The sequence below is a fragment of the Phycodurus eques genome, chromosome 21, assembly GCF_024500275.1.
Source record: "Phycodurus eques isolate BA_2022a chromosome 21, UOR_Pequ_1.1, whole genome shotgun sequence".
In the NCBI taxonomy this organism is placed as follows: domain Eukaryota; kingdom Metazoa; phylum Chordata; class Actinopteri; order Syngnathiformes; family Syngnathidae; genus Phycodurus; species Phycodurus eques.
The window spans coordinates 2,205,975-2,229,368 of record NC_084545.1 but is presented as its reverse complement, the minus strand read 5'-3'; the positions used below and the strand labels follow the sequence as shown (position 1 = coordinate 2,229,368).

Below are 23,394 nucleotides of genomic sequence, written 5' to 3'. Positions count from 1 at the left end.
ACCCGATGGCATCTGCCCGATACTGATACCAGGTATCGGTACTCACCCGTCCCTCCCAATTAGGATTGACGATTCACACCAATTACAATGCATTAAGAGTTTAGCGTTTTTCCAAAAATAGGTGAAGATAGGTTTCCCTGAAAAAAAAAAAGAATCGTTGAATTTGCCAATTATCGAACTGCGAATACGGTGATGGCCTGGATCTCGCTTAGTTTTATTGAGAAAGATCATATGATGGAACCTAGAATTTTGATTGGCCGTAACGTCTGCGCTGCTACGATGCCATTGACCTACGATTAGAGGTGGAATTGCAACCAAACTATATGCAAAACCGATACGCCGAATTGCTCAGTGGCGTTGCGTGGCATCGCTAGGTGTGTGGCTGGCATTAATGAAGCCTGCTGAGGGATTCATAAGCATAAAAGATGAAGCTTCCCATGCTATTCCATACATGGCCAGTCAGAGGAGCAGCAATTAGTTTCCCAAATTGGCAGAAAGATGCTGAAAAATGAGGCAGCAGCGGGCGCACACAAACGGCGGCGGGGGGAAGATTGGGTGGCAGTCACGGAGATGTGATCCGTGTTTGGGGAGAAGGCGAGGGGGTCTTGCAGTGGCAATCACGGAATGAACGGTGCCAAGAGAGAACAGGCGACGCTGCGTTCCTCCCGGGGAGAATCATATCGGAGAGGCGATGGAGCATGTTGAAAGTGAAATGAGAATATATTAGCGAGGAGCAGGCGGCTGTGTGCACGCCTTCTTGCTTTTCATTACACACTCGCAAGTGTTTAAATATTGGATTTACTAAAGGGATGGAAAGTTCCACTTTCTAAGGAGCTCCCCTGCCCCCCTTCTCTAAAAACACACTGAAGACCGTGGAGGCAAATGGTGAAAACTTAACTTTAATGTTTCTTCCTGGTTTTACATGGCACCCCCACTCCCTCCCTCCCCTGCCAGGACAATTTTAGTATGGTACACATATTTATGCATTTCCATCAGAAAAGGGCCCGAAAAATGTCCATCCATCCATCTTCCTTACCGCTGATCCTCACGCGGGTCGCCGGCTGCTCGAGCCTATCCCAGCTATCTTCTCAAATTTAACAAACTGAAAACAATGACATCAGATTTAATTAGCTCCCAACCCATGCAAGGTCATTGCAAAAAAGTTTAAAAAAAAGTAATTTAACCTAACCCAGCCCATTACAAAAACTAATTTGTGTCATGATCTGTTTTCTTGAGTTTTGTTTCATGTTTTGTCTCGTTTTTCCTGTGTCCCATGTTCATGTCCTGTCTTGCTCGTTAGGTTTCCGTTTCCACCTGTTCTCGTTAGCCCTGATCCTTGTGTCTACCAATCAGCTCCCCCCAGCCACCCGTGTCTTGTCCAGGTGTGCCTCGTCGTCTCGTCAGTTAGCTTGTATTTAGTTCCCTAGTTTCTTTCATTCTATGTCTGTTTGTTGCTGTTGCTGTTACGTGTCGTGTATACCTGTCGTGTATTCTGCAGTGGTGAGGGTTTTGTTCATTTGTGTTTCTTTGTTACTTTGATTCTTGATTTTCCGTCACCTTGTTAATGTAGTATTTAGATTTTTTGTTTTGTTTTTAGAAATAAATACTTTTTTGAGACTCCTGAACTCCCCGCCTTGCCTCCCTGCTTCCCTGCACTTGGGTCGACCGCCTTCTGCCACCAACTCCACCACGCAAACCTGCAAACTCTGACAATTTCTTTGAATTTAAAGGTCCTGACCCATTTAAAGAAAAATGTAATTTACATTGATTGAGCTACTGACTGATTTTTTTTTCTAATCAATTGAAAATGTACATTAAAATTACATTTTGTTAAAAGGTTCCTCACCCATTAAAAAATTAAGCTACATTGAATTAACTCCTGACACATTTTTTGAAAACAGGCAGCGGAGACAGATGGTGGAAAATGTTAACTTCAATACGTTCCTTCCTGGTTCAACACATCTTTTTGCTGGTGCTGGAGGTCTTTCTTCAACACCCCCGTCATCCCTCTCCCTCCCCCGCCATCTTTGTCTGTGCTCAGTACCCAAGTCAATCTGTCAACGGGTGCCCGAACAGGCCTCCCTTCCTACGGAAGAAAAGGCAGAAAGGGGCCCCCCCAGCAGCAGCTTCCATCGCAGTGGCAGAGCCGGGATAATAATTGGCAGAACAAATTGAAGCTAAAAGGCTTATGGAGCAGCTTTGAAAGTCTGTTTTTGGTGGAGGGAGCAACTAGCGGGGGTACATCTGGAAAACAAGTCCCAGAGGGTCCGCCGCACAAAAGCGCAGATCCGCCGTACAAATAGATTGGATTCAGTGACGTCGCGCAAGCTTGTGGACTTTGGTTTTGGGCTAATATGCGAGATGTTGAACGGACACGGTGCTTTCACGCGTGCCGTCCTCTCCGCCTCCACTTAAAGCTTTCTTAAATGTCAGGTCACCTCGCCGGAAATCTGCGGTCTCCTCGGGTCCCTCATGAAAGCTCGTTTTATGCTTGTTACAAGTAAAGGGGACATATAGTGGAAACTGGACTTTTAAATGTCTGTATGCAAATAGTTGGGTCTCTGGAGCAGTTTTTCCCGACCATTATTGAGCCATGGCACATTTTACTTGAGAAAGATCTCACGGAACCGCCAACAAAAATGTCACAAAAAGCATATATACAGAAATTATGTTGACATTGTCTCAATTTACTCACAAATGTACTTATCCAGTGTGAAATGTGAGACAGACATGTTCTTAAGACACCTATTAAATGTAAACTTCTTTAAACATCGTGTCAGCGCAGGCCATGAAGTCTGCAAAAACAGGACTCTGCAAACTTTGGGGAAAAAGGAAACGTCTGAAGCTCTCCTTGTTCAAAAGCGTTAAAAGTACAGCACAAAAGAAGACAACTTTATCTTTTTCAAGCAAGTGAGGCAAGCCCCCACTACCATGCTTGACTAATGAGCTCACGGGGGATGTGGTTAGTGAGCAGGGAGCACTTTGGTTGGTGCATTTGATGAACAAAAAGGTGCAAGATGACAAGAGCGACTCTCTGGGATGTGGCGGCATGTGCGTGTCTACTGCCGTGCTTTTAGCGCGAGACAAAGGCTTTTTTTGCGTTTTTTTTTTTTTTTTTGAGGGGGGAGGCGGTTGTATATGATCAGGGCATGCTTTTGGATAACCACATTCAAACTGTAACCACATTACAACTGTAACCTGTTCCTGCTTTTTTTATATTATAAAAGTATAAAATATTTCAAAACCAGAAATGAACATTCGTACTTTCGTCTCTTGACTGTTGGAGTTCTCGATTCACCGGTCTCCAATTAGGCCAGTTTTGTCTTTTCATTTAAGGATCCAGTCCCACATTACAGAGCCCTCAGTGGTCAGGCTTTTTCATACTTGGTGTATCTCATTGTCCTGTTAGGCCACTGCGGTCTGCTGATTTTATTTACTGTGCCTCAAACGCGATCAAAAAGCCTTGCAGTCCGTTGCTCCCAAATTGTGGAATGCGCTTGCATTTGTACTAAGAGATGCCTCTTCTTTTAAAACGCAGTTAAAAACACATTTGTTTAGGCAGGCATTCCAGTAAAACAATGGTTTTTTTTCTTGTTTTAGCTGTATGATGCTTGTGAATTTTTTCAATTATAGCCATGTGAAGCACTTTGTGAGGCCTGCAGTGTAGTGTAAATGAAATGTGAAATGTAAATTTACTAGCTGACTGACTAACTTAGTTACTTGGCTCTCATTTGTCCGTCCGTATGTTGGCATGCGACTGTACTGCTTTTGATCCTGGGGCAGGTGTAACGGTTTTGCTGACTAAGGAACAAACCGTCAGATCAAGCTTGGCTAAATGAATGCACATTAAATTGCCTAAAACATGAATATGCAATAAGACGAGCCAGTGAAGCATGACTGCAAACAAGCGTGCATTGTCCTTAAGTGCTGGTGATGTTTAATTTAAATATTATCTGGAATAAGCAAGTGTGTATAAGGTGCTAATGTATTCAAGGTATTACACAGGGCTGACATTGGAATTTTTTGCACAAAAGCCGAGAGAAATGTTGGCATTACGGACACACAGATGCGAAAATAATCAGATATATATATATATATATTTTATATATATATAAATAATAATCATCTTATTTGTTGAACTCTCTATCAGAGCAAACATCCATTTAGCGCTGTGACTCACAGGTCGCAATATTCTTCCTCGGAACACGACGACTCAAGTTCCGAATTTGAATCCTTATTTTGTGCGTCGGGCGGGCAGTTCCAAATAATAGAAACACTTTGGGATGGAAGCGAACTACCTGCCCTCACTTAGCGAGCCCATGTAGCTCTCGGCTCGTATCACCGTCGCCATGAGGAGGGAGCATGAAAGAAGGTTACGCTGGAGAGGAAGTAAAGCCTCCGTGTCATCTCAGATAAGAGGCTCAGCTCTCGGCCCTGCTGCTCCACATTAAAAACGTCACGGAGCTGTACAAAGAGCTCCTCTGCGTCTTTGGGGGGCGCCCTCAAACCTTCTCATGTCTGAGTCGCATTAGTATTGCTTGTTGGAAGTAAGCAAGTAAAAGTACTTCGTTATTGTACTTAAGTCAATTTCTTTAGGTAGCCGTACTTGAGTATTTACTTTTCTGACCACTTTTTACTTTTACTCCCTACCCCTATCTGTACTTCTACTTCAGTATGGAGTGTGAGTACTTTGTGCCACCTCTGCTGATTTTGGAAAATTGGAATTCAAACATGGAAAACGTCCTTGTTGTTGTTGTTGTTCTGGCGAGAGACGCACCACTGGGCCAAAGCGGCAACCTTTTCTGTAATTGGTGGATAGAAGTTTTAATTGTGAGACATCGCAGTTGGCACAAGGTTGGGAGAGTGAACCTTGACATTAAGCAGCATCATGTGACTTCCTGCTGGGCGGCTTGGCCCCAGACAAGCTGTTTCTTTCAGGATCCTTCTCCGTGTGACCTTTTCATCGTGTGTGTGTGTGTGGCGGGTTATTGACTTTCACTCCGCCACGTTAAACTTCCATGTTCGACTAAGACGGGCGCGGGAATCGGAGTGGGGGCGTTGGGGATAAAAGACTCCTCGAGCCTTTTGATGCGGTATTCCGACGGTGACCCGGGTTTGATGAGCTGACGGGAACCGAGGAGATGCGGGGCCTCGGAGCGGCGCGACCGCGGATCCCTTTGATATTTCACCCTCCCCCCTTCATCGTCGTCCCCCGCCATCCCTTTTCTCCGTTCTCCTGACCCTGCTTGCGCCGCCACATCTGAGTGAGCAAAGTGACTTTTGAAGTCGCTGGCTCACTACGTGTTCTGACTGACGCAAGGCAAACACAGCGAGCATCGCCATTATGGATGCGGCTTCAATATTTATTAACCTGCAACTCAACACATGAGTGCCTTCACTCATTCTGACAGCAAACATAAGCGAGGTTGGGTGGGAGGGAGGGGGGCAGGATTACTCCCCCCCCCCCACCATGAAGATGTCATTCAAACTCTCGCGGATTATTGTCTTTTCGAGACTATCACTCATGAAGCGCATGTTAATCCAGAGAGTGTAAATGAAGTTAACTCAACTGCTTTTTTATACTTAGGAATGAAGAGGCCAAATAAAAAAATCGTAAGAAGAATTAAAGCTACGAGCTGCTTCTTATGACGAATTCCCGAAATCCAACTTTGATGCCATGCTCTGCCCAAATTATATGACGTAGGCAAATGTGCTTTGAAATTTATCACCGCACATCTGCGTAGGATTCCTGCTTCCTATTGGAGATCATTTGGGCAAATGCCATAGTAGGAGTTCATCAAAGTACGAACCCTGAAATTCATCCCAAATGTCTGCTTCAAAGCAAAATGGCAGACTTCCTGTTCAATTTCAGACATGGGTCCTTGAGACTTTTTTGTGCGCCCTGTTATGATCGACGGGTCCACCCAATTTCATATTGATTGGTAAAACTGATGTCGGGGGCACATTTTTTCCAACTTTCCAATGGGCGCTACCGAGTGAGTTTTGGGGATCCCTAAAAGACATATTTTCATAAAGATACTGAACAGATGTTTGCCAAAACTGGTGCGTTTTCGGGCATGTTGAGGCTGAACATGCGATTCATTTGTCGGAAAATGTGATTCCTACAGGGACTGCTGCTTGCGCACCCCAGAAGCCAAAATTGGACGATGCAGCGGACACAGGACTCGACGTGAGTACGTCTGGCACTCAATTTTAGCATGTTAAATATTTGGAACATGCCACAGCAGCAATCCATTAGGTAAATAAATAAACAGATGTTGTATTGTGTACTATCTACATTCCTCTTACGTGCCCTCCCCCAGGGAATGGAATGAAACATCCACCCTTGAATGGACTCACTATCTGGTTCACGTTGCGGTCGCTCGCGCACGCATCAGCAGGTCGGCCCCAGTCACTCGGCAGAGTCAATAGAATAACAATTAGAAGCCAGCGCGTGCGCTTCATTAAACGCTTGGCATGCAGGCAGGGGGCTCAGGGGTTGGTCGTGGAGAAGGGGTCTACCCACAGGCAGTGGTGTCTAACCTGAAACACAGCAGATTAATGCCTCCTGTGTTGCTTTGTGTGTGTTTGGGCTCGTCCTGAGCCAGTGATCACAGGAGGAAAATGTTCCACGGGCATGGAACAATGACACCGGTTGCCTGTCTACAACCCCCCCCCCCCCCCCCTCCCCCGCCAGCTTCAAAGAAACCTTATCAGACTACTTCCTTTAAAGATTTTTTAAACTTCCATGCAAACGCAGTGTGTTCCGGGTAAATTTTGACCCAGGCCAACAATATCCTCATCATAATTATCAATATCAAATTATGAACTACCGATCTTGTCAATATGTATTAATATCCTGTCTGGCGTTAATACAAACATGGATGATTAATCTTAAGTTTTTCAAAGAGAAGGGAAAGTGTCGTTTCATTTACTACATTACAGGTTCAGCCGTGCCTGTGTCAGAGCATCCTTTGACCTTTGTATGACTTCTGTTACCTCTATTTAGTATGTGTGGTATTCTTATATTGTTTGACTCTCAGTTTCAAGATCCCTCCATGATTCTTTTTCTGCAGAAACTTGCGCAAATGTGGTGAAACACAAACAGTTCTTGGGACTGTTTCAAGCTCCCTCCGCTACCATTATCACATAAAAAATACAAACATTCATCGCATGTAAAGTTTCAACATTGCCACCATTTACCTTGACTTAACACATACTGGCAAATCTAAAATCTATTTTATTAGACACGGATCAAATTTGACCTGGAACTGCCGCAGTGTACACAAACTTAGTAGCACCTGTACAAAAGAATGCCATTTTCAGATACTGTGGTTTCATTTTTGTGTATTTTGGGTCACGTCAGGAAAGTCATCAAATTCCAGGTGAAAGTATGACATGTTAGGTAATTTTATGACTGTCAAATATCAAAATGGGCCCGATTTGACCCAAACACTATGTAAGGGTAAAGATCTAGAGGGGGGTTGTGGTCCCACGTTCAGATAGACTCAGGTGTCATCAAGACCCAAACATTCCAGGTGTTTAAACAATATGTGTAGAGGAGAACATGTCACTCCAAAGAGTTCCACCTTAACAAAGCCTTTATTTATACAAAAACACGAGCTGGACGGTCAGAGGTTCTCTGACTGGATACTGACCCTGAATGTTGTGTCACAGGAAGGATGCGTGAAGGTCTTTTGACCTCAGTCCTGCATGCTGACTGATCCACGGCAGCAGGAAATTACTTTTAGGCTACATCCCAAGGCTGGACAGTTTAGATTTTTTTTTTTCTTTCAATTTTTTATTGTTTTATTTTTGGTGGTTTTCGAAGTCCAAAAAGCATCCATGTGTGCACTAACAGCAAGGCTATGAACAGAGATGAGCTAGTTTACAAAAGCACAGGCAGTTTTGCCATCTTAGCAATTTGATCGCAATATTTAACACTTTTCAGACCCTAATAGTGACTATTTTTCAAAAATGCCAAGAAACAGACAATACGAGTGTTGATCAGTTTGACATTGAATGAACGAGGAAATGAAAGTGAAAGGCAATCACACATCCAGTCGTGTTGAACATTGCCAAATTCGTGGTGCCCAGTGATTCCTTGCCAGAATTTTGCTGAGGTTGCCTTGCCTCACCTGGTCATGAGAAAAGAGCGTGTGAGAGCTAGAGGATGTACGGCCTTACTGTTGGTCTCCAGACTATAGTTCGAAGGTTCATTTTATGAAATGGTTGTAGATTAAAAGAAAATTTGGTGGGGGGGAAAAACCAGAGTTTAAAGGCATTAGGAGACAGTATCAAGGGGAAAAAAAAGAAAAAGCAAAGCCCAGAAAAATGGTGGCATAACAATATCTCAATTTGAATGTCATTTGTGTGTTCTTTAAGGGAAGGAGAAAAAAAATCAATTATAATCAGAAAAAAATCCTGCTGTTTTCTTTTAAGTCCATCTTGCCCAGTCCTACCAGCTCCATTGAACCTTTCTTCACACTAATATGACACCTCGGACGTGAAGACTCACCGATCAAGTTAAAGTAGGACTTATTCATCTGACACCAATTGTCCTCCTGACAAAAGCGTAAGAAAATCAGGCCAAAAGTCGTCATTGACCCTCCGACTGATCTCCAAGCAGACTGTGAGGATGTGACACTTCTGGGGCTGCGACTTGGGGTTACCTTGGGGAGAATTACACTCGCGTCTCATCTCACCAGCGCACAGTAGCGTAATGTGACACCTATACGATCAGGGAGCTGACATCCGCTCCTTTATTTATTTATTTATTCATTTTTAGGTGGAGGGTGTGCAGAAATCGGAAAGGCGGGACAGATATCTAAATTTAGGGTGCCGGCTGCAGTGCTTTGAAGACAGAAAGATTCGTGAGAGCTTGCCAGTATTGAATGAATTGAAGCATATTACAGCAATAGCATGCAGAGCAACATTAGCTCGTAGCCATGCGTCTTGTTCAGATGACATGATTTGGGTGTACAGACAGCCTCTCCTCCCCCAACGACAGGGGGTCCTCGGTTTCTGTCATATTGGCTGGCGAGCAGTCCGGGCTGTTCCCCACTTCTCTCGCAGAAAGTCAATTGGGATAGACTCCACCAAAAGTAAGAAAAAAAAAGAAAAAAAAAGTCAAAAAACGACATTAGTGATAAACTAATAGTAGACAACAGCACATTCTGACTCGCGTACAAATTGGGATTATGTTATAGGAAGCTAATTCTGTCGTAAACTGAGCACCCCTTCTACGAGCTACGAGCTGTTGGAGCTTACAAAAAGTTACAAAGACAAGGCCTGGGGTGTATTTGGGAAGCTCTCCACTCCTGAACCCTTCCATGCTTGCAGGTCCAGGTACGCAAACCACACGGTGCGTCAGAGCACACGATGCGCGGCTAATACGCAGCTGTCTGACCCGATTAGCTTTAGCGTTAGCGTTCCCCGCTGAGCTCCTCTGCTCCATCAGAGGGAATTTCTGCTCGGCTGCACGCCGTCCCGTGTTGACGCTGCTTGACGGCGGGAAAGTGAGAACGTGGATTGGATCTGAGAGTGGATGAAGCTTATGTGCCAGACACGCCTTTGGCAGGAACAAGACTGCAATGCTTACTTGATAACGCTTTTAACAAACTTGCTTGTACACAAGAAGATAGATTCATCCATTTTCTACAGCGTTTGTCCTTGTGAGCTGGAGTTTATCCCAGTTGACTTCTGCCAAGACAGGTGGGCCACAGCCTGAACTGGTTGCCAGCCAATGACAGGGCACATATAGAGAAAAACTCACGTTCACACCCATGGAACATTTAGAGCAGCGGGGTCCAAACTGCAGTCCGTTTTTGTAGTATATGCCTCCATCATATACTAAAATTTACATTTGACATGGCCCGTGTCATTTGCCTGCATTGTACTACCTACTTTCTACACTTGTTGACAAGGCAAGAGAAGAAGGTTTTGGACATCGTAGCATCTTCAATAAAGCTAACATGCGTGTTTTTGGAATGCGGTAAAACGCCAGAGTACTCGGAGAAAACCCACGCAAGCACGGGGAGAACATGCAAACTCCACACAGGAAAGCTGCAGCCGAGATCCGAGCCCCAGAAATGTGAGGCAGGAAATTGCACCGTGCTGCCACGAGTAAATAGATATGCATTATAAATAGAACTACAGGTTATTTGCTGTGTAAAAAAATAAAAATAAATCTCCTTTTAGAGTTTGTCCAACGATCCAAGACCGGAGTGGCGATGGTCCAACATCAGAATTCCCAGAAGAGTGGAAGCAGGCGGAAACGATACGATAACGGTGTCCCGATACTTTTGTCCGTCTCTCCCGAGTTTGGCTTCTTGGTCAACGGGGCGTCGCTTTAAAGAGTTTTTCCGTCAGAAGTCAAACTTCCTGTGAAGCGGAACAAAAGGCAAGCAAACAAAGCGGCGGGTGGAGGCTACGCGGTGTTGGAGGTGATTGGATATTTTCTCATTCATTAGCTTGGCTATAATCTGCGGCGGCCTCTGAGAGCAATAAGCAATTACGCCGTGTTTATCCCCACGACTCTGACAGAACTAATCTGCTCTCAACACCCAGTGCCGGAAATAATGAAATTAATTACGACAATGCATGCGACTGGCGGAGAAAGGTAGAAACGTAATTATCCGTATTGCTGCGTTTTCCCCTTGTCTGTGGGGATAAATGTTACGCTACCTTTTCATTCTTTCATCACAAGAAGAGGACTACTCCTGATGCGGCCTATCATTTTCATCGTCATCATCGTTATCATTTCGCTCAAATCATCGACTGCTGTGACCTCGACTGAGGCAGCGCGACCTAGGAAGTAGCTCTTCAAATTAAAAGCTAAATCATTTCACGGTTATACATTAAAACTCACTGAGTCACAACTTTGCAAACTATAATGAAAACCCATCTTGAACATATGAGGACAGACAATTTACGAAAAACCTTTTAGAGTTCAAGCATGCGGTGATTAGTCCAAATAAATCAGCATTTGAAGGTTGCTTCAAAAATTCAGCCCCTGTGGCCAGTTGCAATTAGCAACATGAAATTTAGGAAGTGCTTCTATCATGAGTAGACCCACAAAAAAGTCTCAAGAACATATGCCTGAAAAGACACAGGACGTCTGCGATTTTGGTCTGAAAGGGACATTTTCGGGTCAATTTGGCAATTTCAAAACACTTAAAATTCAGCCCCATAGCCAGTTTCAATTACCAACATGAAATTTGGTCAATCATGAGGAGACTCACATAAAAGTATCAAGAAGCCATATCTAAAAAGACACAGGAAGTCTGCCATGTTGGTTTGAATTTCCAGGAATCCTTTAAGACTAGTCCTAGAGATTTTGTCCGATTGCCTTCAAATTTGAACCACGTATACTAGACAGCTGGGTGATGCTCAGTTGCGACATTTATCACTCCTTCTGGGTGGAGTATGGAGGTGACATTTGATCTCTCAAAATGAAACACAAATGATGCCTTGTGTGAAGAACGTTCTGCTCTTCAAGAGATCTATTTATTGTTGACTATTTTGACCACAGCAAGTTTCCAGTGAGGGGTTGTAGCGCCACCTGTTGCTTTGACATACACTTGATAGCCTGCCAGTGTGCCTCCAAATTAACATATGTAATGGATCATTTAAAAGACTGACATACAAAGCCCGACAGCTGCAATATGAGACACAAGCTGTAATTTGAGCTATGCTGTGCCAATGCCTTCAGTGCTGTACGTCGACTTCAATAGAGACAGCATGTACAAAATAACTGCCTTCCCCGCATCCGGCTTCAGTTTCAGAGCCGTGGCGAAGCGATTCTTCCTTTCAGGACTGTACAACTCGTTAGGGACACGGAAACGGACACGGACACCAAGCCCCTACCCCCGGCTCTGGTTCTGGCCATGTTTTAATGTCTTGAGGTGATCTTCATCAACAAATTGATTGTTGAAATATGAGTCATTCGAAGTCCAAACTTCTCAGTGAGCATCTCACAGGCTTTACAGTTGATGTAAAGTGTGAAAAGCAACAGATGAATAGAAAAATAGTCTGCAGCAAGCACTGCTAACATGTAATTACATTTAATGGTGAGTGAGCTGAATAACTCGGCAGCCAGTGAGGCTTCTTGAACGTGTCTTCTACTCATGACTAAAATTTGTCCAAGCCTCCTAGCTTGTTTGTGTATGCACCCAGAAATGGTTGCTGCGGCGTACGCCTCTCAGGTGCGAAGATGTTGCGCTTTTGTTCACCTCGCTGTAACTACTTTTCACCACAATCGATCTGCAAGTGCCCAAGTCAGCTTTTCTATGGATTTACCCGCACAACCATTTGGCTGTAAGTGTCGACACAAAGCTTGAACGTCTTGAAAGCACACATTTACACGGTGCTCAACGTGATTCAGTGTCAATGGTCAACCATTCCCAGTGATGAATTACAAGGTATGTGCAGGGCTAAGAAAGCCACTTTAAAGACTTAATTCAATGCTGTGGATGTTTACGTTCGTCAACAGGAATCTTACCATTTACTATCACCGAGGAATATATTCAAGTACGTTTCTCAAAGGGTAGCCGTAGAAGAGGGTCTAGTGAAATCTAGTGAAAACTGTCTGTGAAATTCAGGTTTTTAAACCACTGTTATAACGAACAGATCCCTGGAGATGGCGGCGTTGCATCAGTTTGGATTTGAGATCAGTACAGCTTTTGAATGGAAAATAAAGATTAGCCGGTGAATCTTGGATAGTCACGTCGATTATGAGGGAGAGAAATGCATGTGTGTCATATGTACAGTATGATCATATGTGTGTAGTATTTGTCGCAGTAGGTGGTAATAGATCGATCCTCAGAAAAGATGACGAAGCCACCGACGTTCAACTCGAGCCGTGCGGTGAGTCAACGTCACTCGTGGTGTGTTTTTCTTTTAGTTGTATCTCTGAATAAATTCTTATTTTGCCAACAAAAGCCCTTTTTTAGTCTCGTCTTCATAATTCGAGGTGTCACAAAAGCAACAAATAAAAGTCACGGTTCTGCTTGATATGTTTCTTTTCACGAAAAGTTCGTTTTATTCACTTTTTGGCCAGAAACTGGTGTTTTTGGTGAAACCTACCCACCCATGTTCTACTGCTGATTACTAAAGAACAGAAAACGCGAGAAGAACTGTGCTTTGAAAAGGGCTGGCAGTGAAGGAGTTAAAAGACCTTTTTAAGGCCACTTGGATCAAATTCAAGACCTCTCTTCTCTTGACTAAATATGATCGCAAGGACTGGGTGATATGGAATCGACATTACACAGTATATCAAACATACAACCTTGCAGGCAGTCAAATGTATTCATGCAAACTCGTCAAATCTACCTTCAATAATTGTTCTAGACCTTAAAACGAGATGTCAGGATCCGCAAACCACTCTGCATGAAGGTAGTCAAAACTTGTTTTCATTCCTTAAGCATTGACACACTGTTTGTAGTCTTTTATTGTGTTGGTGTGGAAAAAGCAATATAACAACGCCAGCTAAGTAATAATAAAAACACTAATACCGCAGTGAGAGCATCTGTCCCATCCATCAACAGGATGAATAACCCTCATCCTCCTCATTCTCATCCTCTTCCTGGCTGCAGAGTTGTGATAAACACACGTTGAGGCATGCAGACTTCCACACGCCGATGCCATCGACCCACTGACAGATTGCGCCCCCACACCCATCAGCCCACATCTGAACCCCACCCCTGGGATGAATTACACACGGCTCACAAGTGCCAACAATTAGCTAAATAGGCTGAGGATTGATCTATGAAGAGCTAAGTGGAGGATCGACTGTCTGTTGTGGTAAATAGAAAAGCTGTCACGTGTTGACGGAATTAAAAAGTCAGTAATGGAGGTGGCAAAGTACGCTGCTATAATAATAAACATGCATTTAAAATGCAGGCCTCCCTAATTTGTGACCCCCCTTCTCTGGATGGCTGCTCCACGTCAGCAGCATACATCCAAGCAACAGACACAAAATGTCATCTCGTCCACCTGAGACCCACTAAAAACAAAATGAAAATGTCAGTTAATACAAAATTCACACTCTTTTCAAACTGATAAGCAGATTGAGGACATGCATCCATAAATAAACGTTTCCCTTGAACAAGACCTTCATGAAAAACAAAATCCAATGTCTATGCATCTCTTCATCATCATTGTGACAATGACGCTTGGCAGTAGAGGTGCAGAGATGTTGGCATGGCAGTAAAGATGATTTAACGATGACTTTCATGTTAACGAAGGATAAAAGTGCCCCCCCCTGCTCCACGGGTTCTGTGCCCAGCTCATTTCCACCACAGCGGACGTCCACGTGTCACGGCCTTGTGCCTGCATCACAAAGCCTCCCGAAACTTCACAGACTTTCTTTTCAGATAAATGCGGACGTAAATCAGAGGTGCACAGCCGAGCGGGTAAAAAAAAAAAAAAAAAAAAAAAAAAAAAAAAAAGACACAGTCCTATTTGGTGGTCTGCAGGGGGCGTGGGGAGCAGGTGGCAGTCATGTGGTTTTGGGGAGTCAACGGTGGAAGAAGATGAATGAAGATGTTAAACATGGTGTCTGGATCCCCGTGGAGGGATTATGTTTGGATGAGGACAGACATGTCTGAAAAGACACAGGAAATCTGCCATTTTGGTTTCAAGCAGCCTTTCAGGGTAAATTTGGCCATTTCCAGGAGGCATTCAAAAACGTTTGGAAAAATTCAGCCCCCAAAGCCAGCTTCGCATAGCAACATGAAATGTGCCCAACAAAAGGTCTCAAGCAGCCTTGTCTGAAAAAAAAAACACAGGAAGTCTGCCATTTTGGTTTGAAGCGAGCATTTTAGAGCCAATTTCCAGCAAGCGTTGAAAAGCATTTTGAAAACTCAGCCCCCCGAACCAGTTTCACTTAGCAACATGAAATTTGTTGTACGTGTATCATGAATAGACCCACCAAAACGTTACAAGAAGCCACGCCCGAAAAGACAGAAGAAGTCTTCCATTTCTGTTTGAAGCAGCTTTCGGGTCAATTTCCAGGAGTCGGTCAAAAACAATTTGAAAATTCTAAGCAACATGAAATTTGATTGGTGTGTCTATCATGAGTAGACCAACAAAAAAGCCTCAAGAAATCATGTCGGAAAAGAGGTAGGACGTCTGCCTTTTTCCTTTAAAATTTTCCATTTTAGGGTTGTTAATACAGTAGAACCTGCAAAGAAGCTCGGACTGGCACAGACCACCCAAAATCAAATAACGTCAAAAAATAGGACATGCTGAAAGCCTGGGGACAGCGGCATCGTCTTGCTGTTCACATCTTACTGTGACATTCATTCAGCCTCTCATCATCGTCGACACAACTTTCTCACCCGCAACGTGAGCTGTACTTCATCGTCAGCAGGTGGACTCTCTTGTTCCTGGCGGAAAAATAACCCAACGCATGGTTGTCTTCATGAAACATGACAACTCATGTCATATTTTACCATCATTCAGGTACTCGGAAAGAGAGACAGAAAGTAATTTGTCAAGCAAGCTCGGCGTCCCTGTCTCGTTTTCAAGCTTATTCTTTATAATGAACAATACTGAGAATATGGAGAAAAACATGGCATACATAACACACGCAGTCAATTCCCCAATCAGGCAACTGTTCACGGTTGAGTCTTCACACTTTCCCAAGTGTACACCGCGGAAGGCCTTGTGATGAAATGGCTCACTTCTGACGCTATTTTGTCACGGAATTGGAAGTCTCACAAGCCGGAAGTCGCAAAACAAAAAACCCTGTTAGAATTACATCTATTTGAATAATATTTAGGAGACCCGGATAAGCTAAAAGATCATGAATATTATTTCGAAAAGGAACAATGACCAAAAGCAAAAGCAGCATAAAGTCCCACTATCTATTGAAAAACTAAAAATAAGTTGAGGCACTTGTAAGTCAAGGTACAGTACCACCTGCATGAAATCTAATGGTTTAGTCAGGATTATGCTAAAATCTAAACTATATTTAAATGACCTACTCACTCATTCACTGCCAGCTGTTTTCAAAGCAGTTCCCCATATTGCCAAACATTTTAGAGCATTCTTACTGATCTTTCAAGACCTGCAGAATATTTGGTTCTGTGAAAATATAGCGACACACACTTTCTACCAACTACGCAACACATACTCTGCTCATACCACACAAAACATACGTATTCTGTTCGAGTAAGAGGTACCTAAACTTGTCAAACTTCGTTGGCATTTCTCTCCCCCATAATTGACGTGACAAGCAGAGATTCACTGCCTAATCTTGATCTTTTACTCAAAAGCTGTGCTGCTCTAAAATCCAAATTGGGACAATGTCGCCATCTAAAGGGATCTGTTAGTCCTTACAGTGGTTTACCAACCTGAATTTCACAGACAAGCCGTGCCAGACCTTCTTCTGAACAACATACTTGACGAATGTATACGTCGGTGGCAGGAGACGTTGGATTCCAGTTGACGAATACAAACGTCGATGAAAGTTAACAGCCGACCTTTAATTTTGTAAACGTATTTTGAAGTTTATTCCGATAATTTACTGTTATGGAATACTTTGAAAATGGTCAGGTTTTGCAACCCAAGTTAGGATAAATGTGTCCATCCAGTGGATGAGTCCTGTCAGGTTCTTCCAGTGTCCCGTGTTATAATTTGAGGCTACAGTGGAGCTTGAGCTGAAGATATTGCATCTCATTCGGCTCTCGGAGCGAGTGAATAATTGAAAGCCAGGATAGTTTTCCAGGTAACATCAGTTGGAGATGTGAGTCTGCTTGGAATGTTTGGAGACTCCCGGCGTTGAGCCTCTATGCTTCAGTAGGCGTACATGCTCCTTAAATAGGCTGATGGGTCAAACACTCGCCTAGCGGACCTGCAGGCATGGAGGCCAATTATGCGTGTTCTGCGCTGCAAACACCTCCGTGTGTCCGCAAGAAGAAACGCCATCTTCTTGTTTAAACAGGGGAAATGTGTTTGCTGTGTGGAAGGTGTGGGCGGACAGAATGTTTTTTCTTTCTTCCTTTCCTTTTTTTTCCCTCCCTCCCGGTCTCCTCATCAGTCTCATCCACTCTGACAAGCTTCCCGGCGAGTCTGTTCAGAAGGCTTTCTGCACCAGCTACAAAGAACACGTGAAAAATCAATGAGGTTTAGATAAGCTGGCTATCAATCCTGACATCTTCTCTTCATCTTCTCCTTCACTCTGCAACAGAACAAACACACGCCTGCCAGACATTCTACTTTGTCTTACTGCTTGTACGCATCACATCAGAGTGTGTCAAGAAGGAGGCGGGGGGTGGGGGGGTTACACTATACGTGTCGGGTAGGGGACTGTGGGTAATTCTGTAGGCTGCCCTGGCCGGATCGGAAACTTTTTGAAAGCCTTTTCCTTGATCTGGTTGGCGCTTGTAGCCCCTTTCACACCGGTCATCAAAGCTGAATATTGACCTGATTTTTAAAGGTTTGCTGTGTGAATTGTATATTAACAGAGACAGAACTCTACTGCGAAGAGTGAAAAAACCCGAATAAAGAACAGCACCCATCAAAATGTTTAATTGCCTAAGACTAAACGTTCAAACTGTAAATATACCACAAACTAGGATCCCAAAACAGTTTTAATATCAATTCAAATACATCTTACGACATTACCCTTAAAAGTAAATGTCACACTCTTGTCAGTTCTTTTGCTGACAACCAAGCCGGGATCTTAGTGCCCAAGAAACTATGTTGAACTATGTTTAGGAGCTACATTTAGACAGAAGTAGTGCTTTGCTATCATCTTCTGGTCATTATAAACCTTTTCAGTGGCGAGTGTCCATTATTCACGGATTTACGCGATCCGCGGGCGGGCTTGGTTAGCGTATAGTAATAATGGGGGATTACTGTACTGATACGCAATGGGGTGGTGAAGTCGACCTGAAAATGTGTAGTCTGCCAACGTAGCTCAGACACTTTGGCATAGCAGGAAGCCGCGACCAGAGTGTTAAGTTTAATTGTCGCTAGCTAAGAAGCTGGCATTTGCATGGGAGTGTCTCACTATGTGAGTTTTTGTCTGAAAGGCACAGGTGAATGAATGCCAGCTCTACTGTTAGGCCTCTGATGCACCACTTTGGTAAAAAGGCAGTTAAAAGGCCTCGAGCAGTGTTTGTTTCTTGTGGTCTGCTCCGCCCATCCAATCATCTTGGGAACTACCGCTGTGTACTCCCAGCTGTGTCTCATCTATTTCCTCTTTCATCCCTCAGTTTGGTTCGAGGAGAGTTTCCTTCACCTCAAATATGTCGAAATCTCATTTCGTTGATTGAGTCGAAGGCAAATGTCATCTCCTGCCAGACAGTGAAAGAAGCTCTCTTTTCACCAAGAATGTAGTCGGAATGTCGGCACCAATGGCAGGAATGACATACCAGAAGGAACACAATGCCTTCACAAAGGGAGATAATAGAGCAGGGCTGTTCCATCTGCTCGTCGCCTGAGCTTCATGACCTCGGTGTCGTTCTGAACTCTTTTATCTGGCACATTGAGTCCATTTCAAAAAGCATCTCAGCAGGCTTCAGTAATGACCTCAAAATGAAACTCTTATTTGTTTGAAGTTCTGCTGCAGAGGTAGCAATAATGGCCTGAACAGACACCGGCATGATCACAGACAGGTAATGCGACCAGGTGAAACCAATCGTGGTAAATCAGCACTACTATCAATGTTGGGCAAAACCTAGTAGTCGTCTCCGTGACCCAAAGGTTGGGGCTTCGATCCTTAACTTCTGTGACCCTGTCGAAGTGTCCTTGAGCAAGATACTGAACCCCCAGTTGTTCCTGAGAAAACAGTGTTAAGGGGCTCTGAGTATCTTGAAGGTAGAAAAGCAGTACACAGTAAAGCCCCACGATTTGCAGTGGATACGGACGAGCGAAAAACGAACTGACAGGCACCACAAACTGTTTAGAATTGCTTATATTGACAGTTTAAACAAAGTATGCAATGAAATAGGATCCCTAAACACTTTATGAGAATCTCAAACCCATTTTACAACATTCCTCTTTTGAATAGCCAGACAGTCAGCAAAGAAAAAACAAACGCATGGAGCCAAGATTCCCCATAAGTTCCGATAACAACTCGAGCGAAACTTAGCCCCTACCGCACATACAAAGATCTTAGAAAAGTCAAGATGTATCACCAATTGCTACTTTCCTGTTTGCCCAGTCAAGAAAGAATCGCTGCCTCAGTGCAGTTTAGTTGTATTTCACTTTCAAGTTCAACATGTGCACATTTCACTTTTGAGAACTCTTTGTTTTAGATTTCGGGCAAAGTCCAACACGAGGGCAGTGCAAACCCTCGGAAAGGCTCCGGATGCCGCCATATGCAGCTGACGAGTCCCGAAGGCCTTGGAGCCAATTGACTGGGTGTTGAGGTTCAACAGCTGCACAACACAAAGCTATTATCTGATTTGCTGAGGTGGGATCAACTTGTCAGACGGGACCAAATCACTCCACTGGCGCTCCCATGTTGTTTTTATCACAGCGGAAGTCGAGAACGAGCCCTCGCCTCCAAATGTCACGGCTCGCACGTTGTCTCCGCTTCCTCGTCCCTCCCTCGCTCCGTCTGCTTCGCCGCGTCTTGGCGGCGTTCCCTGCGGGCGAGCGTCCTACTCTCGCGACCCCATGCGACGTCCTCAAGGTGCGTCTGCCGAGCGCGTTGACACGAATCACACTGCGAGACCGGCAAACACAACAGAGCGCCCGCTGAGCGCTGCCTGCGTCTCAGTTTGTTTGTGTGCATGAAATTGGGATTGCGAGTGTTTAAGGTTCCACTTCGCTTGTTGATAAAGTCTTACTGTGAAGGAGGAGAGTGTTTATTTCTGTGCTCCCCCTCATGTAACCTGAAATCTCCTGGTGCAGATCACAAAACACGCCGGTCTTGCCTTTCCTTGGTCCTGCTCATTATATCCAACATTAGCGACCATCCCGCCACAGGAGACGTCCTCGCGAACAAACATTTGCATTATTTCTATTTTCTCGCTTTATTTGGGGTTTGGTGGCAGTCTGCACCGTCCTGACACTCTTTTCGAACCGGCATTATTGTAATGTGGAGTCCTAAGACGGTTCAAACCGCTTTGAAATCCACACCAGGATACGTGCAGAGGTTGTTGTGTTGTGTTACGTCCGCATTAGGATTCCTCTATTCTGTTTTATTTCCCTCCTGCAGCATCTCTGCAGTGAAAGACGACAGGTTGTCCTTTGAGCGCGGGACTCTCATTAAGTCTCTTAACAATGAACCTTTCGCTGGCTTTACTCCATTGTTCTCCTGTGCACATCTGATTAAACAGTTGTTTTTTTTTATTCCCTACTTCTTGTTTTTTTCATGCATGTTCATGACTTGGAAGCACTCGCTCCCGGGTATCATGCGGGTCACGGCTTCCTGCTACCCATCGTTAATTCTGCTTAATCTGCAGGAGAGTCTGATTGCTCACCAGAGACACTCGTTTCTTTTTCAGGGGTGGGGAGTCAATTAGAAAACTTAAATAGGCAAAGTTTTAAAAAGTTAGCGTGTTGACTGCACAGGCTTGCTGTTGTTTTCCGAAGAGTTTCCCGGGCGGTGTAATCACCTCGCTAATATGCGCAGCCTTTTATCCCGACAGTCGCATTAATCAAGTGGTGCCGCTGAGCGAGGGCGGATGATTGGGACAATAAGTGGTGCGTGTCATCCAAACAGCCATTAAGTGTTTGGACGCTACACCTCCATTATGAGGCCGACCGGGCTGTCACGCCATTTGCCAGAAATGTCTCCCTCGCCGTCAAGCGCACGCACCTGGGAAGTCGAGTGGATCATATGAGGTGTCTCAGAAAAGTTGGAGGATTCACTGTGGGCCAGATGATCAAGCAGCACGTCTATAAAGAGATACCGTGGTGTCTTCTCACAATGCCGTGAGCATCCGACGGTTCCTCTTCTGTGACTTCAGTCCCGGAACGTTTCTGACATACGTCATATGTGGGGATACATTTTAATGTGGGGATAAAATTGCCGGCAGGACAAACACGGCGGATTGAACCCGTCTGTCTGGCTGAAAATTGGCCGGCGAGGGAAACAAACGGCAGCCATGCAGGCTGATGGGAGGCATTGCGGAGATGGCCCACATCTCCATAAATCATGTTGACAATTGACTTGAAATGCAAGTCTGCCATAAACAGTCCATGTAGGACCGCCCCCCTTTAACAACGCTCAGTCCCTTCCAGCAGACTCAAAGACAATGACAACCCAATGTGTCGTTTCTGACCTGCGACGTTGTCTGCACACTCAATTCAAGAGATAATGGGATTTGTTTGGTAGCGTTACATTTTTGTTCCGTGTTTCCGTCTCACGACACGATCTGGCGTTGCCGCTTATCTCTGCAAACAGCCCGTTTTGCTTGATGACTAAATCTCTTTATTTTCTACATCTGTGCAATCGTAGGCGATACAATACAAAATGTCTGCCTTTACAAAATAATAATGCTCACTTGAAATGGAGAGAGCTATTCACTGTTGAACAATACGAAGCGACTTTCAAGTTCAAACAGCACAAATGTTGCAAGCAACAGTTAACGCTTTACATGAGTGTTCCCCAGCCACTGGGCCATGGCACATTTGGTACCAGACCGAGGACAAAATATTTGATTGATCATCAGAGACTTAAAAAAAAGTTTTATTTGGAAAGTAAAGTGGATGTCAATGGTGATCTTGTGGTCCGGTAGTAAAAAAGTAAAAAGACGATGTTCTGACGCAGAAGACCGTCGCAACTAAGCTGCGATAATTGCTTTTCGTTTTGTCGTTTTTCGTAGAGGGTCAAGAATAGACGCGTGTGAGTACTTTTACATTGTCAGTCTGCATGTGTTGCCTTTGTTTGCGTTCAAATATGCAAATACGCATCTATGCTAGTTTCAGTAGCTCGTCAATGGCGTTTAGCGTTTTGTGTGAGCATTAAGCGAAGTGGTTTGATTGAATCCACCATGTTGTTCTCTTTGTTTATGTTTAGTTTTCCAGTAAACTACAACTGGTTGTGGCAATAGACTGCTTAGACAGCACTTGGACTCATTTTTGAAACATTTTCCCCTATCTGCTGCTTGCTGTGAATTTGGAGTACGATGACCTGGATGACTGAGAATCGACACAGACATACTTGTGAAATTCGCTAATGTGGGCAACTCAGATTTTTGCTTGCAACTCAAGACCAAAAAATGGCCAAGTGACGGCTTGTAACTCCAAAAACTCGTAAATTGCGTCACTCAAAAGTCGAGGTACCACTGTAGTTATATATAGAAACAATCAAACAGTCAATTTCCATAATAAGTCCCCTTTAACCATGGAAACCATACAAAACTCCAGTGTGCCTACGTGTGCCATGTCTGAACACGGCAACACAGACGTGTTGATGAGTGATATTTTACAACAGTGGGGCATCCGCGCTCTAGCGGGCTCAGCGTGTGGCGTTTGTGTGGCTTCCGCCAGATGTTGACTCGAGCGCAGCACAGATGACAAACTTTGACAAATCCACAATTCAACACTCGCCGGGCTTCCGCTTTGTTTTGTTTGCATGCGCCGCCGCCGCACAGCACACTTCGTCCGCATCAACGGACGACCACTTTGACACCGGCGACACAACCCAACATCTCAGCTAATAACAAAAAAGAAGAAAGATTTACGCAAGCGGCGGGATTAAAGTCAGCCTGCTACCTCCGGAGAACTCATTTATATCACTTGTTTATTTTAATAAACTTTGTGTCGGCTCAGAGGGTCCACAAAAAGTCAATAACTCTTTCTGTAAACCAACAAAACATGATTGCACTTCATCAGAAACATGAAAAAACACACATTTTTAGTTTTGTTAAAAGCAATGAACGTTTTTTGGGATTTTCTGGCTGTGTATCATTTTTGTGAACGATCACAGCCGGCCTTCACTGATGTGTTGAAGAGAAAAATGTTTAATAAGTAGTGCACTCATCAAAAGTAGTCTTCATAGTTTTGTCAACAACACACCAACAAGAGCAACAAATTCACTCTCAAATTCAAAGAAATATGTGACCGTTGTCGTATACTACTATACGACTTATTATCATCATTATTATGATTATTACTTGCAACTTATTATAGTTGTTTTTTCCCGCACAATTCAGAAAAGGTCATTTTACTGCTTCACTGCTTGACAAATAAAAACCTTGAAGCTTAATAATGATTATGTGTCATGATTTTGTCTATGGATTTCTGCTTTCAATGTAGCCATTATTGACCATAAACAGTTGCTTATAATAAGAATAATAATGATAATAAAAAAGCTATAAGAATGAATCTCTGTAGACAACAAACATTGTCATGTGTGCCTCAGCTGCAGATGATGCGAGCGATAACCGTTGTACGTGCACGTGCATGCGGACGTGCTCGTGTGCGCGT

General features: G+C 44.0%; 1 protein-coding gene across 1 annotated transcript in view; it reads right to left on the bottom strand.

Moving 5' to 3' along the window:
* Positions 1–23,394, bottom strand: part of LOC133396527 (cadherin-20-like) — a 45,114-nt gene that overhangs the window by 17,144 nt on the left and 4,576 nt on the right. The gene's annotated exons all lie outside the window — the stretch shown is intronic.